This window comes from Neocloeon triangulifer, unplaced genomic scaffold, assembly GCF_031216515.1.
Source record: "Neocloeon triangulifer isolate White Clay Creek 2 clone unplaced genomic scaffold, ASM3121651v1 ptg000015l, whole genome shotgun sequence".
Lineage (NCBI taxonomy): Eukaryota > Metazoa > Arthropoda > Insecta > Ephemeroptera > Baetidae > Neocloeon > Neocloeon triangulifer.
This window is the reverse complement of record NW_026775557.1, coordinates 6,649,517-6,669,771: the sequence shown is the minus strand read 5'-3', so window position 1 is coordinate 6,669,771 and position 20,255 is coordinate 6,649,517. Positions and strand designations below refer to the sequence as shown.

General features: G+C 36.8%; 2 protein-coding genes across 2 annotated transcripts in view; one reads left to right on the top strand and one right to left on the bottom strand.

Annotated features, from left to right (window-relative positions):
* The window catches only part of LOC132202629 (protein decapentaplegic), a 32,681-nt gene extending 27,478 nt beyond the window's left edge, over positions 1 to 5,203 (bottom strand). Inside the window, exon 1 of the mRNA XM_059629645.1 lies at positions 4,990 to 5,203. The gene's annotated coding sequence lies outside the window, so the exon portion shown is untranslated. The remainder of the gene's footprint in view (positions 1 to 4,989) is intronic.
* Positions 5,204 to 5,969: 766 nt separating this feature from the next.
* LOC132202267 (exportin-1) overlaps positions 5,970 to 20,255 on the top strand; it is a 49,269-nt gene continuing 34,983 nt past the window's right edge. The window contains exon 1 of the mRNA XM_059629072.1: positions 5,970 to 6,013. The gene's annotated coding sequence lies outside the window, so the exon portion shown is untranslated. The remainder of the gene's footprint in view (positions 6,014 to 20,255) is intronic.

Here is a 20,255-nt window from a genome sequence, read left to right as displayed (position 1 = left end):
GAGATGCTGGAGATTAATTGGTCTTTAAAAATTATTTCATCTCTTCAATTTGTCACAAATTTGTCACTGCTTTCACAACCAACCCGGCAGAATCAAGCAGGAATAAATGTATAGGGTCCATAGAGAACCGTGAAGCCAGCAGCAGGAAGGCCCAGCCAGCGTAGGCAGCTGGGACGTCGCCAGGCTGTCTAGAAAGGCGCGAGGAGGTTCATTATGCAGCAGAGAGTGCAGCTCCTTCTCTTTTTTTTACTCTTTTGCTCTTTCTCTGGGGTCGTGAAAAGTCCTCTACTCAATTCCCGAGAGACGCAGGTGCATCTCTTTTGTGCGGCGCAATAGGGAATTCCACGAATGCCACACACGCGTCATTAGCGCAGGCTTAATACATTTTGTAAACACACATTCACGCTTTGATTTCTGTTTGTGAGGTCACACGCAGAAAATAAATCGCGGATTAGCTTCAGCTGCATAGTAGCCAGAAAAAAAGTATCTTTCTGGAAAGAAAGGAAAAAACGAGCTGCTGGGGGCGGAGTATTCTTTAAATCCCTCTCATTCAGGTCTTTGTGTTCCAGAGGTGGACACCTAAAAATCGGGACGGCAGCATAATCTGATTTAGACACACATTCATTGTCTAAATTTGGGATTATTTTTCTGCCTCGGCAATATGGGTGGCTTCAATTTACGGAATTATTCCAAAATGAATTTTTCATTTGAAATTTATATACCTTTTAAAAATAAATTGTATTAGTAATTTTTATATCTTAATAAACTTAAATTTATTAAACGCAAATTTGGAATGTTGTGAACAAATAAAAATTGCATTTTTAGAATACGATAATGTTGTAACAAGTCTAAACATTACAATAAATCTGAGAATAGCAAAAAATTAGCTTTAAATTTGTCTTTAAATTTAGAAAAGTATTAAAAATAAACAAATTATATAGAAAAGAGAAAGTTATTAAATTTATTTATATTTAATCTTTTAATTTTTATAATTAAATAACCCTTCCCTAACTAAAATAGTCAGGTTCCCATTTTTCATCCTTAGCTTTTTCAATTTTGTCAAAGAGTTAGAAAGTTGCTGGATATTAGACATTATTTGAATTTGACACTATTCATGGGAAACGCGATTTTTTGCTGGTGATTTGAGTCCGCACGCGTGCTGCCTTTTGGTATAATATACAAGGCCCTCTCCTATAGTTCTTTGCATCTTTTTTTCATGTATTTGAGCGTCGCGGGAAATTTATTCGCCAAGCTGTCTACCCGCGAGGGCTGACTGGGCAGGCAGGCAGGCTATGCGCGTATAAAAAAACCAACAAAATTTCACATAAGGTTTCGGCATTTCCCTTGACCCTAAATATGACCCTGGGTTGAAATCTGATGCTGAGTGGGAGGAAGAAACACGGCCGAGTGTGTGCTATGGTGACGGGCAGTCTAGAGAGCCGAGTGAACAACACACACCTGACTTCCCTAAGGCGAAAAGCACACACGCTGATGATGATGATATTTATTCCCCGCAGCCTCACCTTCACAATCCGATATAATAATAACGACGCGCACCACGTGATCGTGTCGTCTCTAGCGCTCATTATTCCGGCGGCCAGAGTTAAAAAAACCCCTTCCTTGCCCTCACACATTATATTAAGTATGGCGTAACAATTATGAAACAATGCGCGCCGCGGCAAAATAGGAGAAAAAACGGCGCTTTGTTCGTTCGTTCGCCCGCACCAGATTTTGCATTTCTTCATTACCCGCGAGTGCTCTTTATTGTGCCGCGATTAGATTCGTGCGTCCGAGTCAATCATCTATTGCGCGGAGCTATGAGAAGAAGACGTTCTAATTAAGCCCGTGCTTTGTATCATATTGAACGCCTTAATTCTTGCTCTATAAAGTTCTTTCATTATCAAAAGACCAAAGCCCAAGGCTCATTTTAAAATTCCATCAAAAACTTTAGCTTAGAAGTTAAATTTATTGGATAAAAGGAGCTTCTGTAATTTGACATTAATTTGATTATTTTTATATTTTCCTCTCTCTATAAATTAACTTGATCCAAATATTCCAAATTATGACATGATTGCTTTCTTGAAAATCGTAAGCTAAATAAATTATTCTAATATAAAAGATAACATAATTTTATTTTAAAATATAAAGAAATTTAAATTTATCTTTTGCAATCATAAATTTACAAAAAATTGTTACTACGTTATTTTAATTTGTTAACGTTGAGCAATTTTTATATTTTTCCGATGGAACAACTTTGGAATTTTTCTAACTTTTATAATAAACATTATTGAATGTAACATAAATATGATTAATCTTCTGCAATTCTCAATTAATCATGTGCAATGATCCAAGCTTAATGCTCTGTAGTTATAAAGTTAAATTTTTCTTCTTTGTGCGATCTTTGAAAATGACTATTGCTGCACAATATATATTTAGATTAAAATTCAGCAAGTTTAGAGGTCTGAGCCGTCCGCGCCGCGCCAGCCGGCGCTTTAAAAGGCCCACGTGTCAGCCGCCAGCCGCCAATTTTTTAAAATTTTCGGGCCGGTCGCGCCGCGCCAGCCGACTTTAATTAAAGGGCACAGGCCGACAAGACTTTGTCTTGGCCTGACCCTAAAAAAAAAAATAAAAAAAAAACTTATAAGTCGTGAGCCGCAGCGCTCGATTTTTTTTATTCTATTCTCTGTTAATTTCAAAAATATTTTGCACGACCAGAAATTTTAGTATTTGAAATAAGCGATATTTTTTTTAATATCCTCCACCAATTGAATTGGAACTTTCTTTCTGAGTCCGGTTTAAAGTAAAATTTTCGCACCATAAATTACCAACATCGGAAACTCAAAAGAAAAGCCGCAACACAAATTCCAAAAGTGTCACTAAATAAAATCACACTGCATGCCCTGCATGCATTGCATGCCCTGCAAGCATTGCATGCCCTGCATGCATTGCATGCACTGCATGCACTGCAAGCATTGCATGCACTGCATTCACTGCAAGCACTGCATGTACTGCATCAATCAATTTACATTTTCTTTTGCTATGTAAAATGTATGTATGCTTTTATAAGGGTAACATTATTTAATCTATAACCAGCATTTTATATTTTTGCACTTTTGAACTTATACATGACGCTCTCTGTAAAGGGCAGACGTATATAAGTAATAAAAATTATGTTGGCAAACAACGCGTGCTGGGCTTATGTATGCTTCTCGGAGAAACAATGCGGCAATTTAAGAGAGTCGGGGGCTTATTCAAAATTATCACGAGGTGTTCCAAATTGAAACTCATCGCGGCGCGATTGTAGAAAGGGTGCGAAGTAAAACACAAGCGCAGCGCGTTCTTTTGATCGTGCTCCGCCGGCGCAAGTCTCGAGAAAAAGAGCGCGCGTTATTAAGGCTCGCGCGTATGCTAATATCATTATACAATGGAGTCATTTTCGTTTCAAATTTTATTGCCTGCTCGTAAAATATGAAAAATGGCCGTGTTAAAAAAGAGTAGACGTGTGGGAAAGAGAACGTAGCGCAGATCCAGCAGCAAACAAAACAAGAGCATTTTTTGTATAATGAGAGAGAGAGAGAAGAGAGCGTGCGCGTGTGTAAAATAATAAAAAGATTATTCCCCGGCACAGAATTAATACTAAGCCCTCCGAAAACCGCCCTTTATTGTTTGGGCTGATAAAACTAATTTTTATGCTCTTTGTTGTCATTGTGTTATTATGCACCATTAGAAAAAGAGCATAAATGGGCGTTGGCTCAAAAGTGCTGACAATGAGTTGACACAAAAAGCTGCGATTAAAAGGTCCAAAGCACCCAAAGTAAACGGAAATATGAGGCAATCTTATTGGCTTTATTGATATTTCCGTAAACAATGGAGAATCAAAATTAAATTTTGTATTTAATTTATACCATCGAATTTGTGATTTTTAAATTTTTAAGCAGAGGAAAACATATTATTAAAATATATTTCCCGGTATTCATAATTTTCTCGTTTTACATAGATATTAATTTTTGTTCATGATATAACTTTGAATGAGATATCTTATAGAGGTTAAAGTTTATTTAAACCAATTAAAATATATAAATATCTGAACTATAAAATAATCCTCTATATTCAATGTGTTTTTAACCTTTTTAAAAAATAGAGTTTTGCCTTCCCTGATTTATTAATTGAAGGTTTAAAAGATTAATGAGTTAATTTTTAATATTTTGGTAAGTCGTTCAGCATAAAAATAAAACGGTTAGGCAGCTAAAAAAAATTAAAATTGCAACATGACCAGCAGGTATCAACAGCGGAACGTCCAAAATGAATAATTTTGATGAGTTCTCGTTCACTTACCAGAAATTTTGGTACGAAAATGCATGTATTGCGTCGCTTAAAGCACATCAACTCCTGGCCGCGCTTTTACAACTCAAGACTTTATTATTCAAAAGGGCTTGTGTGTGTTTTCATATTATTATGGTTACCGCAGCGAAGAGGGAGAGATAAAATGTTTTCGTCTCGTAATTTACTGCCGAGTTCCATTTAGGACAAACACGTGCTCATTAAAGGGTTGCTGCGCCACATCTCAATGTGGGATAATGGTGTGTGTGTGTTTAGATGGTTTGGATATTTGCTCTGGTGATGACTTTTATCATAAAGAAATAATAAAGTGGTTCAAGTCAAATTTTCTCTCTCCGCGATAGACTTTTTAGTTAGAGTGCGAATTTTCATGATAACACTTTGCAGATTTAAATTTTGTGATGCGAGCTAAAAATTTCGAAAGGTTCGATAGTCATAAATAAAAATGTGATGTCAAAAGTAAAGTGAGATTTTCCAAGGCCACAGTATAAAATAAGAAATAATTCCTAAAATTTGATTATTGAAATGCTTCACAAATTTTGAATAATTAAATTTATGGAAAAAAAATACTCATCAAAATTGCAGAAAGAAAGAAAAATAGATTAGAAGTTGAAAATAAAATAAATAAAGTTGTAACTTGCTTTTGCTTACCTTTGTTATTGTGCAGTTCCATATCATCAGCGCGATTCAGCCAAAATTTTCCTCTTATGTACCAGTTTTACGATTAATGGATGGTCAAAGCCATGCGGTGACATCATGCAGGTCCACATTGAAGCACTAGAAAATTGGTACAAATTGTAGAACTCCGCGAAAGTGAAACTGAACATGTAATCAGATCTGATTTTCGGTCAAATATGTCAGCAAATGGAACATGGAACCAGACCTGCCAGCAGAGAAAGAGAGGAAGGGCGGGGAAGTGTAGCGCCGGTGCATACCATCATCCCTCTTTTCCTTTGCACTCACTGCTGATGCTGACCAAGGTCAAAACAAGCAGATAATAGAACAAGAAATTTGGTGCCATTTGGAGTCATTTGCTGAGGCCCTGTTTGGCTAAAAACGATCATATGATATAATGCAGATCTGAAAGCCCTGCATATGAAATTAAGACGATATGTTCACTAAAATGGTAGTCTTTTTGTTATTATTTTTTTTTCATTTGAACCAAAGACCCAAAGAGAATGACGTCATTCTATACTAGGCAGATCGCAGGCGCATTACAAGATCATTTTTAGACTTGTGGTAACTTGTCTTGGAATGTCGAATCTGTTGTATGGGGGTAGGGGTGCGCAGACAGAATAGCAAACAATTTGAACATAGTTATCAGTCTTTTCACTCACACATCCTTCACTGTCTTGCGTTTTGCTGCAGTTTTGAACTTTTAATCGTGTAAGCAAGTCGCAAGCCATGAGAGTTTACTGGGAAATGCGATAAAATTGCAATATCTTATTTATTTTTTTGCAATTTCCGTCACCGTTATACGCGAGTGAAATAGATTTATTTTGCTGTGCTACTGGATTTTGGTAGCTATTATTTTATTTTCCAAATTAGCTTTGATTATTTTCTTTTAGAGGCATTTTTGTTTGCCTTTTTTCCAGAAGTGAAATTGCAATTTTTATTGATTTTTTTTTTAGAAAGGAGAGCTCAAATTTGTTGCCTGGTCTGTTCTGCATAAAAGGTAAGACTTTATTGTTTAATCTTATAAATATAACTTTGTTTTTGTTGTTTACTTGACCAATTTTATTATACTATATTAAATTGCTTTAAATTCAATTAATTTTTATAAATAATTTGTTTGGAGGAACAGGGATTTTTAAAAAAAATCGACGCCACAATTTTTTAGAATTTTGCTTAAACTTCCCAATTAAAAAAGACCATGACGTATATTCTGCAAAATTAGTGCTTCATCCTCCCTTTGAAAAATCATAATTTAATAGATGAAATTTGTGAATTATCTCAAATAATTCATTACATCCGATTTAATCAGAATTATGGCCTAAAATTCATGGGTGGATGAACCATCAATTTGTTTTCCAAGGTTTGAAATTTAATGCATTTTAGAGTAGAATTTAACAAACGGAAAATTTTAAATCGTCCAATTATTTGAACAGAGTTTTATGGATAAAAGAATAAGCTGCATTGGACAACAGACTTTTAATTGTGTCCCATGAGAATAAATTTTAATTTCTGTGCCGACAACAATGATTTGTCAAATACACACTTCCAGTGACTTCCAGAGATTTAGTTTTACATTTGAAATTTAGACACTAAAAGGCTTTTTTTGTTTTTAATTTTTTATGTTTTTATTATAATTCAATCTAACATTTATATTATATAAGAACCGAGCTACGAACATAAATTAAATCATATTATAAAAAAAATTAAATTAAACCTTTAAATTTTTAACATATAAAATTGTAAAAAAACCTCGTTGGTAATCTAAATTGATGTAGCATTAAATATGCACAACCATGCTTTAAATAAAAAGTTGTTTCTCTGCGTGAGGCTGAGCTACTCAAAAATCACGTCACCCACACACCTGTTGGGCTCGTTGCTGCATGAGATCAGTGTTGACCTTTGCCCACATTCTTCTTTCAAATGGCTTTGTTCTCAACGCAAAGAGTTAAAAAAAATGTTACAAGATCCTTTGCTTATATATTTTACTACAAAATTTCGAGCAAATAATAATAAATAAATAAAAAAACTCGGAGGTATTTTTGAAGTTTCTTTTAACTCTCGAGCTTCTCTGCGTGAATAATATTCCGGAACTGTTTTGTAAAAGGATGCTTCGGCGAAAAGATTTTCCAGGTCGAGCTGCTGCTGGCGTGTCAAAGAAAAGAAAGTTATCAGCAGGAATAGTGGTTGATTGAGTGCCTCGGTGCGACAAATCAAAGGCCAAGAAGCGGCATTTAATATATTTTCTCTGACAAAATGTGCCTTTTGATTTACGCGTTTCTCGGAAGGAAAAAATAAACACTCAAGTCACATCATTAACAAATAATGAACAACGCGCGCGCATTTTCACCTCTGAAACGCTGCAGCAAAAAGGCTTTCGTTTTATTTGTTTAACGCGTCTTTCTCTCTCTGCGGCAACTCAAGTATGTTGCAATTCCGTGAAAATTCCTTTTGAACAAACAGGGCCGATTTCGTAACGAGCGCCGCAGCTGCTCTGCCCCGTGCTTAAGGGTGGTCCGTCGTCCACCATAATTGGTGACTCACCCTCTATCCATCCGAAACCAACCCCACGCAGGTAGGCGGTGAGTCCTTTGAAAACGAACAAGACGTCGTACCTTTTTTCTCCGAGATATAAATGACCTGGTCACGCTCATTTCCACGCCTCCAACGAGAATTTCTATGCCTGTTGGAAATTAATGCGCTCTCTCTAGAAAAATGGAAAATATAAATTTGCTCCGCGCTGCTCACGTGCAATTTAGCAACGCAATCATTTAGCCACACCACCGCGTGAGCTCCAATTTCACCCCTGCGCGCTGACGAGGGCTTTTGCTTGAGCACTTAATTATGTGCAAAGTGAGCTGTAAGACTTCCCTAGCGGGGATATGAAAGAGAGAAGGGATTAATTACTACGCACACTTTTAATCTGCTTAAAACTGGAAAGCTTTTTGCAAAGCATTTTTTGAATGTTTATTTATTGTTTTTAGCTAAAACAAATTATCATTTTTTACTGCTTTTCAAAGCATTAGATGTATTCCAAAAGAAACTGAGCAGAAAACCAATGCTTGGAAAAAGAGTTAAATATTAATTATTCATCTTAATTTTTTTCAACGTAGAAATTGGATTTTTGTTTCAAAAAATAATTTATATATTTAAAACTAAATAAATCAAGACAATAAACGGCAACACACTGAAAATGACTATAGGATGATTATTTTGCATTTTGCTTGAAAGCTCATCAGCTCCAATGGCCTTTTCCGCAACTTGTACCTTGACCTGCACTTTTAAAAACATTATTATTCAATTAATTACGTTTCTCTCTCTATTTGTTAATAATCTTCCTACATATAATCAGTTTTTAAGACGTCTGAGAAATCAGAAAATTTAGCAAAATTGAATACATTATTGATAATTGATTTTGCAGAAATTAAATTAAATCAAGCATCAAATAAAATTATTAAACTCTAGTTTATTTTATTGAGAAATCTCGGTGGGTCTCGGCCGGTCTCGGTGAGGTTTAGGTCCATAAGCAAATAATTTCGTTGGAAATACATTTTAATTTTTATTAATTTAATTTTAATTTATTATTAAAGTCAATTTCATACACATCTCTATTTCAATAATAGTTTCAGTTTATAATGTTTATTTAGTGCAAACTTATTTTATTTTGCTTACATTCATAAATTTTATTGAAACTGAATACATAATTGAATGCATTAAATCAACTTGAAAGCATAAAAAAAAAATTATTTTAGATTCTATATTTTTAGGACTCTGGACAAATGAAATGTAAAATTTGGGATCCTTTTTTAGGACTTTTGCTTTTAGGATAAATGAATTTAGGACAAATAACGGCGACTCACGTATACAGAAAGAATATTGGCCGATAAACATATTCACTTCAAATGTTCGGCATTTATTAACACAACAAAATTATCATTTTAGGGCATTGTTTGTTCCTATGCGAAATATTTACAGCGAATTTTCCGCGGACTCTCACTCTCATTTCAACTAATCACGAGTCAAAAAAATAATTAGCTTTCAATTTCTTTCTCTGGTAAGAAAAACTAAAAACTCGTTAAAGATTGTGTTAATCAAATAAAAAAAATTTGTTTTGAAAAAATTGTTAAGGATGAAAAAAGTTTTATTTCTAAACAAAACCCGCGGCAGTGATTGAGGGTTTGATGCAATTGTTGACATTTTTCAAGCCTGTTATGTGAATAATGGGCCTGTATAGTTGCAGGGAGGACGAGCGACGCGGCTTGTGGTTATTTTTTCCCGAGTGCCAAATCCCACGACCTTCTTACCCCGGCCGCGGCGCAGCACTTGGGCAGTTAATTTCACTTTCCCAGCAGCACCAAGTGAGTTGGGCCTTAATTAATGAGCGCGCGCGGCCTGTGTACATGGCTGCATATTATATTGGCCCCGGCTTGCGCAACCCGCGCGAAACGAGAGAGAAAGACGTGTATAAATTTACCGGCGAGCAGCACGCACAGGTGGACCTCTAATTGTTTTGTCCACCATAAAAAGAATCTTGGACGCCGCTGCTTTCTGATTATCACCAACTCGCGCGGCAATATTGTATGTGTACAGCGGTGGAGAGCGAGAGAGAGAGAGGCAGAGGCAACCTTTGAAAAAATAAAAGAAAAAGCCCGAAGGAATTTTAATTGGCAATAAATGAGAGCTGCGGTGTGTGTTGGGCAAGCAGCCGCGCAGCTCCGAGACAGAAATGATTTTATCTGCGCGAAAATATTCTCTTAACAAAAGCGGCTAACTAATATATTAGCGAGCCTCCTCGGCCTCTTTAGCGAATTTATAATCCTGCAGCAACCAAAGGAACTTTATCACATTATATACCTCTTAATTTTTCGCAAATTAATTCTCCGCCTGGCCGAGAAAACAAGATAAGCTGAAATTCCGCCGGGACCTGAAAGATAACCTCTGTAATGTTTCATTCAAAAATCATTAATGATTCGAATTCTGTTGATTCATTCAGGCCTGCTGCGTCGTTTTTTCGTCCAGGTATATCTTTTTATTGGAACAAGAAAAACAATTTACTCTCAGATGCATGCACCCGTACAAAAGGCCCTCGGCCGGGCGGGCTTCTTCTTGTTATCACAGATCGGAACGACAAAATGTTCCAGCGAGACCCTCCTGAATGTGGTGGGTGCGCGCGCGGCATCATTTTCTTCTTTCTCGCCAATGAAACAGAAAGGTATGATAAAAATGTTGTGAAAACTGAAGAATTTGTCCGCACGGCCGATTTTCACCCTCGCGCTAAGTGGATCTTCGTGTTCTGGGCCGGCGAGCCGCGGTGATATTTTATTGCACGCGAGACCTGGAATCCCTTTGTGAGACGCGCGCGCTTTTCCGTGTCCTGCTCAAATTTGACATTCGGTCAACATGGAATTTCACCCACGCACCACCAAACCAGCATCTCATTTTCTCGGAAAATTCGACCGTGTAATCGCGCCCCGTTTTCCCATGCATGTTTTGATTTTTTTTTCTTTTTGAATGACGGTTTCATTCAGAAAACAACTCTCGCCAGGAATAAGGGACTTGTAACCCTTGTCGTGCAGAAATGAATGAATTTCGTATATGAATGGAATACCTGCCCATATAGTTGCATCCTTCCGTGCAATGTACGTTTCACATATAAATATACGAGCAAGAAAAACGAAAGGGGACCGCCGTGAAAAACATTCAACGTTGTATCAGAAGTGAAAATTTTTATTGGTTAATCACATTTTGCAAATAATTTGACCCTTTCTGACGGGGCTCGTTACTAATTCATTTAAGCCTTTTTGAAAGTATTCATGATTAACACTTAAAAGTTTACGGAATTTTCAGATGAATTTTTATTTTACTGATCAGCAAGCTATATTATTTCAAAGATTTGTCGTTGAATCTGACACAATTGTATTTTTTGTTTTAGAATATTTTTGATTGGTAATACATGTTTTTACTGAAACTGAGAGAAAAAATAGGCCTGAAAATAATAGATTGAAATTTTGAATTTTAATTAGGAAATTAAAACTTATTGAATTTAAAAAATTGTTCAATATTTGTTTCAAATGAAAAGAGCACGTTTTTTTTATCTGAAGTGTAACAATTTAATGCTGCGCTCAACATCCTAAGATTTTATACTGATTTTTATAACATCTTTTACTTTGCGAACTATAATTATAAATTTTCCAATTTTTCCACACCATGCAAAAATTTTGGTGAGCAAAATCGGTGAATTCTAATAAAATTCTTGCAAACTGCATTTCCGTGGAAATTTTAAAATGCAATACCAGAAACAAGATCTAAAATTCAAGGGTTGACAATAAATTAAATTTAATCGTGTTAACCAACGTTCATGCTTCTCAAGTAGTGCTTTTGTAGTAAATTCGGCTTGAGCACCCCCAAGTTTACACCCTGCCATCTTTATATTATTTTGAACCTTTTTCCCTGGCAGCAATAATAGGACGTGCGCGCTGCTACCTGCGAAAAATGCAGCCACTCTTTTGGAAAGGTACTCCTGTGGGACTTCCTGAATGAACCCTGCTTGCTCTTTTTCTATATTACTGACGTGAGAAGGGTCCTCACTCGTGCAGTGTTATTGACATGAACATACACACAAACCCTCCCGAGTTGTTTGAAGGGCCGCCGCTGCTTTTTGTTCCCAAGATATAAATTTTCCCCAACGCCAGGTCTGAATGCAAATTTACATTTTTATGATTTTCTGCTGGATTTCAAGCTGGCGCCTGCCGTCGGTTGGCAGCTCCTGTTTCTTTGTCCGCTCCAGACTTAATTGTCCTCGCAGGAATATTTTTATTTTTTTGCTCCTTCATTTGATTTGGAACTTCTCTGAAGGGGTCGATTTTATGGCAATAAAAGTTAGCAGGCGTGTTATTTCTTCCCGGCGCTTCTTTTTACCAAAACATATCTATCTATTTTGGGATTTTTGCAGACCATAACGTCCTGGAATGCGTAAACGCGTCAGGACAGTGTCGCGTTGTAAAACAAGAATTTCAACGATTCCGACCGACCGGCGTTGATCGCGCGTTGTGCCTGGACATGTGTTTTAACACACCAAGAATTTTTTCTTATACTTTTTTATTTTTCAAATATTTCTCCAGGGTTTTATGAGAAGTATTGTTTGAGGTTTTTTCTTTCCAAGGATTATTGCATAGTGAAGGATTTAGAAAAAAATCCGCTCTATCGCGGCGGCCGGTGTTTGTGCGCCGCGCTTGTAATTTAAGAAGTGCAGCTCTCTCGCTTGTGGTTTCGCAATGCATGGGGGTTGCTTGGTTTGATGATGTGCGCTGTATATATGTTGGTTTAGATGTGTTTGTAATCACCAGGTCCCACCACTGACGGGCTTTGTGAAAAAATAATGAAACGGAAAATGCTGCTGCTGAGAGAGAATTTTATCAGGGGGTGCAGATCTGGTGGTGGGTCCGTCAGGCATGAATGAATTGCGGAGGAACAAACTTTATAGGTGAGCAGTGTTTCCACACAAGCTGCCGAAAAGGGAAAGATAAATAAAATATAAATGATTTCTGGAGATAAATCTTTGTTTCCTGCTGAGGGTCAACTGCTGCAGCAGTTCTGATGCGGCGCTGCACCGGCAGCCACTTCAGTTTTCGGCATCATCGAACCCCAAAAACAGTCGCGGCTAAATCACCTTGTAAACTAAAAGGATATATAATTATACCGTGCAGAGTTTTCAAAACTGGAAATTATACTAAAACTTTAAATTTACTATTAAAAAATTGGTTAGCAATTAAATGTTTGCAGAATTTTCGTAATTTGAATTTTTTTTGTTTTGTTAAAACAATGATTAATTAATATTTTGAGGAATTGTAAGTAAAAAACTTGCTAATTTGAAGATTATATTTAAAATTGAAAATAAATTTCCAAAACCAATTTCAGCTATTCTTCCTCAAAATCTTTCCCGTTTTGGCAATGATTTTTCTAAACATGTTTTGCATCTCGCAAAAAAGCTATTTATCCTGATTATGTTGCTATACCTGCTTTTTTTATAGAAAATGAAAGGTTTTTTGGGTTGGTTTTCGGAGCAATGTCGGTCATTTTTCCATTACACGTGGCAGATCCATCGGCATACCTGAAGGAACCACCACCGACCGCCGGTGGCGATGAAAATGATGGTACTCGGAATCTATGGGTGGTACTCTCGTGCAGGATGAAATAAAACGTCAACAGCTGATACTTGAGCGAGATGAATAAGCATCTAATGAACTGCATCCTATTCGCTGCTTTTTCTCATTTTGTCCGGTGCGGAATGATGATAAATATAATTTGGCCAGCGCGTGCATGTTCCAGCCTGTGCAAAGAAAAATAAATTTTTTCCTGCTGGCGATGCTCGCTCGCTGCGCAGATGAAAGGGATTCTCTTTCATTCTGTGGCTCCGCATAACCCGCACCTTTTTTTATAATTTTATTTGTGCTCCATAATAATGCTGCAGCAGCCCTCTTGTGTAACTTCCAAGGCACAAAAGCACTTTCATGAAGAACTTCCGACACCGAAATCGCGCGGCTCGGCGGCTGCTCTCTTTTAATTCTTTGTGCTCGTATTTATTTATACACGTCGATGGACCATTTATTCATCCTCTCCGGCAGTTTGTCCGCGCCCTGCTCGCAAACAAACGCGCGAATCGAAGAATGAGAAAAAAGAATACCTTTCAAGCTCTCAAGCAGATATATAAATAAATTTATATATAATCTGTGACGTTCCTTGTGCTGCAGAGGCGCAGAAAGGGGTGTAATTTGATTACTCATCCTGATCATGCAAGATTTGCATCATTCTATATTTTTCTTTATTGTGTGTCTGTTTGTTTGTTTGACCGTCCGTGTTAAAAACCTATCAGACTTGCAAGACGTCAAGAGTACTATTATAAGAAAAAAAAATATATTTGTTACAAAAAAAGGAGCATTCTAGTAAGATTTGGTTTTTTTTATAGATCAATTAGGCAATATCTTTCGAATGGAAAAAGTTCAGAAAAGCGATAGACTTAGAGACTTTTCTTAAGTTTTATGAATTAAGCTTTAACATTCTCATTAGAAAAACTGTATTTTAATTTATTTTTCTGTACAATTATTTTCCATTCGCAATTTTAAATTTTGCGTTAATTTTGACAATTCCTCAAATTTTTTTTATATAAAAATCAGCAGAGATGTTGTAAAATAAAAATATTGAGCTCAATGTCACGCGAATAAGTTTGATTTTTTTTTTAAATTTACAATACTTTGATAAATTGTAATTTTTTTTGTGCTTATACAACAAAGTGCTTCACTTACTTAGATCCAATTTTCACTGACGCTCTTTCCGTAACCACCATATTTGGGCATTTCATCTGGAAACGTGCGATACGATCGGTCGTTTCGATCTCCGGCCCTCTCGCTGACAGCCGGACGAATGTAAAACACGCAACGTTTAGCGCGTTTCAATGGCCCTTCGCATTAATCGTGGCGGTGCAGTTGCTGCGGAATAAGAGTGAGTAAATCAAGCGGCGAATTGCAATATCGGCAATAACTCTGGGCCCCTAATAAGACAGCACAATGCGAGATGTCACGGGCCAATAAAAGCGCCCGGCAATTTGCTCGGACGCGCCATTGTTCGCGTCTCGAGAGCGCCGCGATTTATTCCACTCACCTGTGCCGCGTCAATCAGCGCGCCAGATTTATGCTTTTATTGTCCTTGCAAAGTGCATTTCCCACGACACACGTGCATTTACATTTTCCCTCGAATGCATTACATTTCTGGAGAAGAACTCTCGTTCCGAGAAATTGTGTCAGTCAGAGGCCACCCCTGCTGATCCGCGGGTCCAGCAGCAGCAGCCCCGCTCTCTCGAGAGAGACCTCACGCATTTTGTGTGAACAAGCCTATTGTGATTTTAATAAGTCGGCACCGAAACGGCCGCAAAGAAAAGCAGCAGTTTGTTATTTAACAAGGAGAGAAATAAGTATCTCAAAAAACCATTAACTCTCGCGGCGGCTTTTTGCCCCGCGCCGCCCTCTAATAAAAACGCCGCGCTCTCTTTGTACCGACGGAGCAGTGGATTTTCTATAATATTTTCACGGACCCTACGCTGGCGAAATAATTCAGTGAAAAATCGCCGGAAGTGTCCGATTACTCGTCTGCTCATCTTTCAACAGGTAGAAAAATTCCCTTCTTCTTCTACTTTTGTATGGCGGTGGCTTTTTTTATTTTATCTCTCTCAGAGATGAGATGCTGATGATGATGATGATGTTTGCCCACCAAGGCGCAGGATGCACCACGTCCGTAATAAATGGACCCCAGTGATAAATCAAAAATTTATTTGGACCGCGCCATTCACTCTCCATCTCTCCACCTGAAAATAACGTGGGCGGCAAAAACAAACGGCTTTGATTTCCTCTAGAAATGAAAAAGGTAAAGAAAGAAATTGCAATAAAAAATGATAAGGTTGTTTATTTTTTACTTCATATTCAATGCTATTTTATTTTGTAATTTAAAAAAAATTAATGTGGAATTATTGAACGATCTGAAACGGTTAAAAATGCATGTGGGACCGATCACGAATATTTGACCCCTAATTGTTACGAACTTTTGTGTTGCCGCGATCATCACAGTTTTTACATATGTTATTGGGGTCAATGAGAGGAGTCTCTGACTAAATTTTGAAATAAAAATTTTGAGTACTTTTTGAAATATCCGGGAATTTTGAAAAACCCAAAATTGCGTTTATCTTTGCTCCTATTGAGTTTAGAGCAATGCGGTTTTCACCATAATGGGTAACTTTTTATTCTGAACAACTTTTCTGTAGGCCAAAACGTTCTAGGTCAAAGGTCAAGGTCACTAAAATGCATTTTAATTTTTTAAAGCTATTTTTCTCAAAGAAGCATACCTTGGATTTTTTCCGTGGTATAGGAAAAAATGTAGCCCATCAAATTTAGCATCTGGTCAGTAAAAATCTCGATGGCCTTATTTTTAGTTTTTAAGATATTTTAGCTATAAATTAAAAAGACGCGTTCTCGGCAAAACACGTTATTTTGAATTGTGACAGTTTTGATATAAATAATGTGATTAGAACAATGCGGTTTTCGCTATCCACCTTAATTTTTTATTCTGAACAACTTTTCAATTGACCAAAATGACCTAGGTCAAAGGTCAAGGTCACTAAAATGCATTTTTAGTTTTCAAGGCCATTTTTCTCAAAGAAGCATACCTCGGATTTTTTTCGTGGTATAGGAAAAAATGTAGCCCATCAAATTCTACATCTGGTCTGTGAAATTCAGAATGGCCTTATTTTTAGTTTTAAATATATGTACATATGAATTAAAAAAGTGCGCTCTCGACCGTATATTTTCATTGAAAAACATGCTTTTTTAAATACTTATTTAAATAACTTTAAAACTAAAAATAAGGCCATTCTGAATTTCACAGACCAGATGTAGAATTTGATGGGCTACATTTTTTCCTATACCACGAAAAAAATCCGAGGTATGCTTCTTTGAGAAAAATGGCCTTGAAAACTAAAAATGCATTTTAGTAACCTTGACCTTTGACCTAGGTCATTTTGGTCAATTGAAAAGTTGTTCAGAATAAAAAATTAAGGTGGATAGCGAAAACCGCATTGTTCTAATCACATTATTTATATCAAAACTGTCACAATTCAAAATAACGTGTTTTGCCGAGAACGCGTCTTTTTAATTTATAGCTAAAATATCTTAAAAACTAAAAATAAGGCCATCGAGATTTTTACTGACCAGATGCTAAATTTGATGGGCTACATTTTTTCCTATACCACGGAAAAAATCCAAGGTATGCTTCTTTGAGAAAAATAGCTTTAAAAAATTAAAATGCATTTTAGTGACCTTGACCTTTGACCTAGAACGTTTTGGCCTACAGAAAAGTTGTTCAGAATAAAAAGTTACCCATTATGGTGAAAACCGCATTGCTCTAAACTCAATAGGAGCAAAGATAAACGCAATTTTGGGTTTTTCAAAATTCCCGGATATTTCAAAAAGTACTCAAAATTTTTATTTCAAAATTTAGTCAGAGACTCCTCTCATTGACCCCAATAACATATGTAAAAACTGTGATGATCGCGGCAACACAAAAGTTTGTAACAATTAGGGGTCAAATATTCGTGATCGGTCCCATGTGCTACTTAAAAAAAACCAGATTTGAAATAAAATTAAATAAATTTAAAAAAAGAAGAGGTTCTTTGGATATGTGGTTATTTATTTAAAAAATGCACAATTTTGAATATAGAGTTGATATTTCTTAAAAAAATAAACAGCTCATTTGAAAGAAATTTAAGGGTTGACCTTTGTTGTTGAAAGTGTCCAGCAGTTTGTTAGTTCCGCTTTTTTTTTTACCAAAAGAGAAGTTTGTGTGCCCCGTTTTTGTTAGGCCAACAAAGATGTTGTTGCATTCCTGACGCAAAAGCGCGCGCGTCAGGTTCAGGGTATGTGTGCTTGGGAAAAGCGGCGAGTTGCGTGCGTGTGGCTCAGCATATTGTTTAATTGCGTGCGCATTCCATCAATCACCCTGTATGTGCGCTCCGCTGGACACATTCGGGCTGTCGGGCGGCGCTTTTTGAGCCGGAGCGGCGCTTTTCTCATTTGACTCTCGACTCATCTCATCGGCTCGCAGGTCAGTTATTATTACATTTCGGAGGGATGACCTGCGAGAAAGAAAAACCAACACCGCCGCCTGTGAGAACAGGAAAAAAATATAAATGCTCTTGAAATCATGTGAGAGCCACACACAGCATATTATATAAAACTCAAGGAGGTCGTGATGGATTACTTGCACTTAAAAATGACAAAGTGAAAATGTTTATTGCTGAGGAATTTTAATGGAAAATGCCTCCCTCCCTCTCTCTGGTGCGCGTTTGTTCTCGCGCTCTTTTTATCTTAAGCCGATGAACTATATATTAAAAAGAATGAAGTGGTTCGTCTGGAATGGCTACTTTGCATACGGCGTGACATTTCAAAAGTACATAACCAGCAAGAGCGCTTTATTTTACTTTATCTCGCCGTCGTGCAACCTGCTTATTTTTATTTATTTCGTCCCGCGCGTCTCTTTTTCTTCGCTCGAGCCGCGGCAGTTTCTCTTGATATACCTGCTCGCCGCTTACAGAGTATTGTCTTTCAACATTATTGCATGCAGATTAGATCGGTCTTCCGATTAATTGCAAATTTCTTATTAAGGGTGTGTACCGCGTACCAAGCACTTTTGATAATTAATTATGCGAACCCACCGCATTGATTAGAAAATTTCACACAGAGATGCATGCGATTTGCTTGTAAATTTGATAGATTCATTTCGTTAATTTAATCAACAAAAGTAACAAATAATTTTGAGTAAAATTTAAAATATAAAAATGTTTAATAAAATTCTTACCTTCAAAGATTTGTTTAATTTTTATTAGGTACTTTGAAATTATTTTCTATTAAAATTTAAAAAAAAAACATCAAGTCAAAAGTGCGTGGAAATTTAAAAATTTACAATGGATTCACAGAAATAAAATGACCGATAATATTAATAATTAATTAAGTAATATTTGACTTCTTCCATTATTTGCCAAGGTTACTTTTTGTCACTTTTTAAGCATAATTATCTATAATTAATGTTTTATTTGTTCAAATTGCGCAATTATAATTAAAGCAAATTGTTTTTAATTCATGCATTGCATCAAACTGATATATAAATTAATCAGCTTTGAATAAAAGAAATTTTCTATTATTTAGAAAAATTGCTAATATTATTCTATTAATAATTCATTTAATTTCAAAAAATTTCTTTTCATTTTGGTAAAAAACTAGGGCTGGCTGCCAATTCTCTCTTCAATGTAATTTTTCCCCCAAAATAATATTTGACCTGTTGTAAGAGAATAAACGAATTGAATTGAATTGTAAATCTCCTTGATCGCATTCGTCACAGACAAAAAAGGGTCTTCATAGCAATAACACTTCAATTAAAAGAACTTGGTGGATTTGCAAAATTCCAAGGCTTTCTTGCAGATCGTCTCTGTTGCGTCGGGAAAATCATCAAGAGGCTGATTTATCAAGTTGAAAATATGTTCTAAAAATAACCTGCGGCCTCGCCTTATTTGATGAATTTAAGTTGATTTATCGGTTTCCTGCACCATCAGAGGCATCAAGATTTTGCTCGGCACTTTGCGAGTGGCCGTCAGCGATAGGTGCGAATATCGAGAAATATGCAAAGGAATTATGCGAAGTGTGAGATGGCGTCGCCTTGGCTAAAAGTGTTTTTTTGGCCTTGATGACGGCTGAAACTTTATTCTTGCTGCTTATTATACACGTATTAATATGCGAGAACGCCGGGTAGAGAGTCGAGCGGTGTTTGGTGGGGCTGGACCACTCTGATCAAGGTAATTAAATATTTTATCTCGCAGCACCAACAACATCTATACCTGCTGTGGGCACCTATTTATGCAAAAGTAGTGTGTTGTCAGCGAGCAGTACAAATACCACAGCCGTGAATTAATAACTTGAAATTTTACTAAATAAAATAATTACAAATTATTCCATGAAAATAAACTTTCTCAATGAAATATTGTTGAAATTTACTGAAGTAAAATATTAAAAAAAAAGTTGCGGCACAGAAGAAAGATTAAAGAAAGCTGGAAAAGGTACGATTTGTGTGTCAATCCGTTAACAGGCAAAGGAACACCTGTTGTCAGACGTGTGAATAATTAAAAAGCCATGAAAATATTTCAAGTATTTGCTGCGCGCAGTGATTGGTTTGAGGCTGTGCCGTGGCTGGGAGCGGCAGAAGCAGCAGCAGCCTGGCCTTGAGTGGAGGAAGAGGCCAAGAGGTCACCGTCAGCACCTGGCCCCACGTATGCAAAGAATTGTACACCTGCCGTGCCAGCCAGGTATGAACCCAGAACCGCGGCGCGCATTACAACACTCGCACTCGGCACTGCGCAATTACCACCTCGGTCGGTCTGACTTCACCGTTGAGCAAACATTCCTCGGCCAATGAAATGAAATTTTTACTCTTCTCGACATTCTCGCCTTTCCTCGGCTCTGCCTCAAGCCGGGAAAATTTCTTCGCAAATATACGCGCTCCTCACCTACTTCATGCAAGTTGAAAGTTCACGCATAATAAAGAGCAAAACAATTACGCACAAATCCCCGCCGGCGCCGATCATTCCACTTTCAAGGGGAGCTTAATATTATTTTAAACTTGGATTTCAAAATATTCTTCACTTCTTTCAAAGT